This window comes from Phasianus colchicus, chromosome 12, assembly GCF_987193195.1.
Source record: "Phasianus colchicus chromosome 12, bPhaCol1.hap1.1, whole genome shotgun sequence".
NCBI classification, from domain to species: Eukaryota; Metazoa; Chordata; class Aves; order Galliformes; family Phasianidae; genus Phasianus; species Phasianus colchicus.
This window is the reverse complement of record NC_143447.1, coordinates 4714784-4721667: the sequence shown is the minus strand read 5'-3', so window position 1 is coordinate 4721667 and position 6884 is coordinate 4714784. Positions and strand designations below refer to the sequence as shown.

Here is a 6884-nt window from a genome sequence, read left to right as displayed (position 1 = left end):
TCAGGGACTCAATTTGCAAAGCCATCCCGTTTCTCCCGTCAGTGCAGGTGTCTTGGCATGGCAACCACCGGCACAGCAGCGGAGACGCGCTGAGGGACCGGGGCGGTGCGCGCGGGGCCACGCGCGGCTGCACGGAGCCGCGGGCGGGAGGCGCCTCGCGGCCCCTGAGGGAAGCGGCGGCGGCGCGCAGTTCGGCCGCCTCCCCGGGCCCGGTTCGGTCCTCGCCGCTCGTTTTTTGTTTTTCTTTCCCTCCCGGCCCTTCTCGCTCTCCTTCAGCAGCTGCCGCCCGCCCCCCGTAACCGCGGATCCGGACGGGCGCGCGCGAGAGGCGCCTCCGCATCTCCTCAGCGAGGGCCGCGCTCAGCCCGCCGCCTCACGCCCAGGTACGGGCTGCGCCCCGCGCGCTCGGCGGAGGGAACGGCCGCGTTCCGCGGGGGCGAGAGGGCGAGCCGCCGGGCTGCCCGCGCCGAGAGCCGGGCGGAGGGCGTTGGAGCGGTCCCGGAGTGATGACGCGCTTCCTGTCCTCCCGGCGGGGGTCTGCGCTGGAGTCCGCAGCGGCGGCGGCTGCGGAGCCGGCGGGAGCGGGGGGAAGGAGGGGAGGAAGGAAGGAGGGGAGGACGGAGACGAGCGGCGGCGGGGCGAGGCGAGGCGAGGCGGTGCTGCAGTAACGCCCTTGTCGGTAGGAGCCCCGTCGGACCCCCGTCCTGACCGCTGCGCGGAGCGTCGGTCCGCGCCGCGCCGCGGAGAGCGGGGGGTTGGGGCTCCGCGCCGCGCCGCCCCCAGCGTGCGGAGCTCGGCCGCTCCCGGCTCCGCGCCTCGGCGCTGCGGTGCCGGCGGGATCCCCGCGGAACGCCGCCCGCACAACAAGTTGGAGCGCCGCCGGGAGAGCCGAGCCCCGGGAGGGAGCGAGCGGCTCCGCCTCGCCTTCCCCTGCCGCGAGCGGGACGGGGCGCGAGGGAAACCCCGGCTCCTTCGGGATCCTCCCCGCCGCGGGAGGCGCGGCTCCCCCATAGCGGGCGTGCGGGTGGGCGCGCGGAGCCGTCCGCGTCCGTGCGCCGCGATGGAGGAAAATCCCCGCGGCGCGGTGCGAAGCGGCGACCTCCCAAGGACGGCCGTACCTCGCTGTACGCGCCCGCGTCCGTCGCGGTGCGGCCGCGCGAGTGTGCACGTGCCCCTTCCCGCAGCACGGGGCGCGGAGGCGGGGCGGGGGCCGCGGGGGGCCGCGGGGGTTCGGCTCGGCCCGGCCCGGCTCGGGGTGCTGACCGCCAGCGCTCTGCTCCGGCGTTCTGTGCGCTGCCCGCCTCGTGGCCGCGCTCCTGCGTGCCCGGGGGGTCGCTGCCCCACCCCCAGCTGCCCCCCGTACACCCCGTAGCCCTTCTATTCGCTTGGTTTGCTCCACGTGGTTTGCTGTGTGTTAAAACCCTGCCGCTGCATAGTGTGTATCTGAGAAGATAATAGGAACGTTCATTCAAAAACTCCAACTTGTGTAAAAGCTTATGTTACAGAGCCGTGTCTTAGAGCCAACTCCGAGCCTGTTAAGTTTCAAGCCGGCTCAAAGTTTGAAAGCACGGCGCGGTGCTTCAGGGCATCGGGAGGTCTGTGTGGTTGAGACAGCCCATTAGCTATGGAAAATGTCCGTGTGATTAAATACAAACGCACAACAGGTCTATCAGATTGCCCTTGCTTAAGTAAAACGACGTTTCTTTTCAGTTGTATGGCCATGTGTATGTTCTAAGTACGAGTGAAAGCTTCAGTGTTAGGTAGGAATACCTTACAAATGGCAGGATGTGGAAAGCTTTGAGGTAGTGGTCAGAGGCTCTGCAATCAGTGCAGCTGTTAGCTAGTTTAGCAGTGAATGAAGCTGTCCAAACTACTTCCCCTCTAGCCTTCAAAGTATGAAATCTTTGAGACAGTGCCTTGAGATTGAAGGTTACCACAGAGCTTGGAAAAGGCTTCTTTCCTCTGGGAAGTGCATTTCACGTGAACTTCACGACAGCTCCTTTAACTGCTGACTGCTGAAGGGCTGAATTTTTCTCCCAACTTATCTGTTGGTGGCAAAATCACTGAGCCAAAGTAAGATAAAAGTATTTGTTTCTGGTTGTCAGTCGGAGTCTCTGGGTTACTGTGACAGACTTGGTCAGTATTTAAGTTCTGAATCTTTGTGTAAAACTTGATAAAGAATATGGCAATTTTTAATGGGATACCCATACGTTTTTATCATCCAAATAGTGGCACTTTCCCTGGAATACTTCTGCATAATTGTCCTGTGTGTTCGGAGAGTAACATCTGTTGCGTGATATCATGTAATGGAATGTGGTACGGCTTAATTTAAGTTGATTTGAAATGTTGCCATTGGACTGTAGTAGTGCCTCAGAGGGTGAGAGGTTTTTTGGTGTGTGCGATGGACACATAGTTGCTTAGGGGTAGAAGATACTGGGAAAGACGAATTTGCCTTTGGACTGCAAAGAATTAAGTACTTTAACTCTGAGCTTGGTTTGCTATGCAGTTTTACTTAGACTTCTTTCATCATATGCCAACGCATTTAATCACCAAATTCTGCTTAGATTAGAAAAGCCATTTGTAGTTAAAAATATAACTGAATAGTATAAAACAGCGCTGCAGTCTATTTGATTCTTTTTTTATTTTTATCTTTATTCTTGGAGAGAGAGATGTGGGCTGTGGCATCCCGAGATCTGTGCAGTCTTCCTGATGGCTTAGTTTTTGCTGTGAAAACTTTTTTTTGTTTGATATGGTTTCTGCAAAAAGTCAACTCAGCATAGCAAGGATGATCTGAAGCATTAATGTTTGGACTGTGTTAATCTATATGCTTACCTATCCAATATATATCTATAAAATCTGTGCAAATGCAAGATCTGGGCAGCTTCCAAAAACGCTAGTTCTTAATTAGTCATCACAGCTCAACAGTAGTACAGGCAGCCACCTCCATCCCTTATTGTGGCATTTCAGTGTCAGATAGCTGCTGTGATAGCAGTATTGTACGTTTGTGATAAAAGTGCAGGCAGCACCATTTGCTGCAGCATAGTGTGGAAGCACAGAATATCCTGAGTTGGAAAGGACCCACAGTGAAGCATCGTTCCAATCTGTTGTGTTAGCATTAAGGTACCAAAGCCACTGCTGGGAGCAGTTCTCAGCTCCTTGTCTCTCCAAGCCTTGGAGTTTTGAAATTGCCAGCTGTGTAGATGTCCTGATGTGTTTAAATAAAGGCCATTTCTTGTGAAGAAGTTCTTATCCAGATGCTGCATGTGCACTGGAATATAATTAGCAAAGGGAGGGATGTGTGAGAGCTCTGTATTCAGCTTTCAAAAGTTCTTTTTTTTCCTCTGCTCATGAGTCCTGTCAAGATTTGGCAAGTCTGTTTATACATGTTTCTGCAGACAATAGAGTGCTGATGCAAATTGAGAACAGCAAACAGAACAGTTGTGTGTTGTTGGAAATGGAGGGGGGCGGTTCCAGTGTGCAGTGTTTTGCACGTTAGGTTTTATTTCTGAGTTACAGTATGTCAATTGGAACAAATGTTACTGCTGTATGGCTGGACGTGGCTTCAGATAGCCCTGTCTGTTTGTTCTTGAAGGGGAATGCAGGGTTTTGCTTCTGGAATTTTCTTTTTGACCACACACAGTGATAAGAATGTGAAGTAAATTGAAGAACTCTAAGTGGCAGGAAAATGTAAATGAGAGAGAAGAGGGTTTGGGGGGGGGGGAGAGGAGGGGTTGTTTTTTGGGCTAACCCGGCTCCTGAGTACAAAGCTATGCAAAGCATAATGGTCTCAGCCATTGCAGCTCTATGCACGAGGTTGTTATGGGTATGAACATCACGTTGCTTTTAAGCTTTTTTTATTGCTGCCATTTAATAATGTACTCCTTCCTCAGGAAAAAAATAAGAATTGGGGAAAGAAAAAAAAGGGAAAAATGTGGGTATGTTGAAAGGAACCCAAACCACTGGCAGCCCATGACCTGCAAGGCCCAGGCCTGCCCACATGGTGCTGCAGTCCTGGGTCTGATCAAGGGTTAGAGAATTGTGTCCTTCCATCTCTGAGAGTAATAAGCAGATGCCTTTTGAGTGAGGCTTGGGGATGAGGTGGTGGCCATGAGCCTGTGGTTACATTTGGTGCCAAACTTGTTGCTGTGAACACTGAACGTTCTAGATTGCTGTCCTGCTAATGCTGCTGAAAACCCATTTTATGGCTGTGTCTGAGCCGTTTCCCCGGCTGTGCTGTGTGCACACATGCTTATCTTGGAATTGAGTTTGAATTAGCTTGCATACTTGAAGCAATTGTGATAACATTTTGATATTTTCCACTTCCAGCTGCAAGCTGGGATTCCATCCCCAGAGATCCACCCCCTCGATTCTCAAAGCTCCAGTGCTTCTTTTTTTGTTTGTTTTAAGCCAGAAAACACACTGACTGACTTTACAGGGTGAGGGTGATCATACAATAATATGGTACCTTAAAATATCTGTACAGTACTATGATGTTGGCTTCTTACTTGGAGTCCCTTTTCTTGGCAGCAACCAGTTGAATTTCTGCCAGGGTGGGTCAGCCTGGCACTTGGAACTGCCTCGCTGGCGTTCTCAGTGGGTAGCTCAGCTTTCTGTGTTTGGGCAGCAGGAAGCAATGGGAGTTGAAGGGAATGGTAAATGGACCATGTGTCTTTCTATTTGGCAGCTTTTGCAAGATTGAGATTTTATTTCCATAGAGAAGTGACATTTAACACAGGAAGAAGCCAGGAGGGTCTTGCTCTTCTAAACACAGCAAATAACAGTTGAGATGATAAAGAATCAGTGGCATTACATGGGCCATTTAGTTTTTCAAGGTGAATAACAATTTACATTTTTAACAGCTGAGAGAGAGGTGTTTGTTACTGTAGGGTATTCCTGCTGGGTGATGTGAGAGCCTATTACATAATAGGGTTGTTCTCAGTGTAGGAAGGCCTTCTGTGCTGCACAGTGCTTCCCTTAGTGCATGTTTGTACATCAAAAGATTTCTTACCTTTTCTGGGAGCTGGTATCTGTAAGACGGTGAATTTCCCTTTGTTTCAGGTGGAATCTAGCTGTTGGCAGAGGTGGAAAAGCTGTGGTTTTTTTTTCTGGAGGGTTTGAATGTAGATGAAATACATAAGCATGAAACAGTTTGGAAGACTTATTGGTGCTAAAAATCAGGCTCCAATGTGTACCAGTGAATACATTAATTGTCCTTAGGGGCACTGGTGGCAGATACCTGTGCCTGTCCAATCAAAATAAGCCAAATACTGCCTAAGGGGAAACAGCAAGGTGGTAATGGGAAGAGGGAAAGAGGAGAATGAATTGATGGCCTCCAATGAAGAAAAGACCTACAGTAATCTAATGGGAAGAGTGGCAGTAGGAATGTGATCGTGGTATGGAATGGAAACAATAATCTAGACAAGGTAAAAACGTTGAAGTAATAGGAGATAATGTAAATTCATGAACAAGGTTGTAAATGAATTTATAAATAAATGATATCAGGAATCAGAACTTGGATGCTGCAGTTCCCTGTAGCCTGCAAATTCTGCAATTCCTTGTGATTTTCCTATTTTTGACTACAAAATTATCGTGTGTTAATTAGGTTCACAGTATAAAGATACATCTCCCATTAGCAAGAGGTATCTGAGCTATCTGAGGAAGGGATCAAGTGGTCACTGCTGCTGCACACAGGAATGCAGGGGCAGGCAGAAGGAACCAGTGGCAAACCTCCTAAGTTAGGATATCTCTGAAGGCAGCGTTACAGGGAGGGAGAGAGAAATGCCCAGCTTCATTTTAAAAAGGCAAAGGCTGTGGAAAATGAGGTCACTTTGTTTTGATGTTTGTAGCACACCTGGGAAACGTTACATGCATTCGCTGAGAATGTACAGACCCTAAAGGAGAACCCAAGGTCTTCTACGTACCCACCCTCTGGAAAATTGTAGATTGTAAAAAGTAGGAAGTAAAGTTTTGTTGTTGTGTTTGCAGTTGGAAGTAGTTGTCCAAGTCAGTGTGACTGGGAGTGAATTATGTGTTCAGGGCGATCCTAACCAGATCTAAAGCAGCTGAAGAGGACCAGAGAAGCATAACTGAAGACAAGACTGAAACCTGTGAAGAAGGTGGTTAACTAAATTTTGCATGTGATATTGGACAGGCCAGACTACAAATTAAGTACTGCAAACCCAGGTATTAAGAGGAGAGAAGGAGAACTGCAAAGTCTAATGGGTCTTGTCTGAGGCCATTGCATGTAGAGGATATGGTCACGTATGGGATTGGTTCAGTTGGATTAACACATGCTGTGCTGGTGAGTGATGTTTTGTCCTTAGAGAGACCTGTTTACCATTCTTAGTTGTCTGTTATCTTGTCTTCCTTGGCTCTATGAGGCATTTACTTCTATCACTGCTGACAGCCTGGTAATGACATGCCATAGCCCATCTGCATGGATCTAGTTTCTGGGTTTCACTGTCTTGCAGCTAGGTAAGGTCTCTTGCTCGTTCTTAATTTCTTCACTTTAGTCTGTAATTTTGGGTGCCTCCTCCTTGCTCTTCATGCTCTACACCTGAACAATGAAGCCCTGTTCTTATTTTTGTCTTACTTATTGTGTGAACTAGATCTGTGTGTTATGTAACCAGTTTCCTCACCTGGGAACTGGAAAGCTACGGTGAGGCCAGGAGTGGTGGTGGGGTTTGTATTCTACTGCAGGTGGTCAAAGTGGGGCAAGGATTTGAAGTCTGTTTGCTCAGGTGTTGAATTGATGTGTTCAGCATTCAGTCTCCTTGCATAACTGTATGTTAGAAAAAAGTTGTTAGTTTTGCCATGATTGTACCAGTTGATGTATGTGGATTTTGAAGGAAAACTGAAATCTTCCCTAGTCTCTGTTCATGAAA

The 6884-nt window shown here is 49.4% G+C and overlaps 1 protein-coding gene across 2 annotated transcripts in view; it reads left to right on the top strand.

Moving 5' to 3' along the window:
• Positions 1–176: 176 nt before the first annotated feature.
• TLN2 (talin 2) overlaps positions 177–6884 on the top strand; it is a 143958-nt gene continuing 137250 nt past the window's right edge. Inside the window, exon 1 of one of the 2 annotated variants that reach the window (XM_031616420.2) lies at positions 177–383. The gene's annotated coding sequence lies outside the window, so the exon portion shown is untranslated. Of the gene's footprint in view, positions 384–476; positions 680–6884 lie in introns of those variants that run through there. The other variant, XM_031616419.2, reaches the window with a different exon arrangement.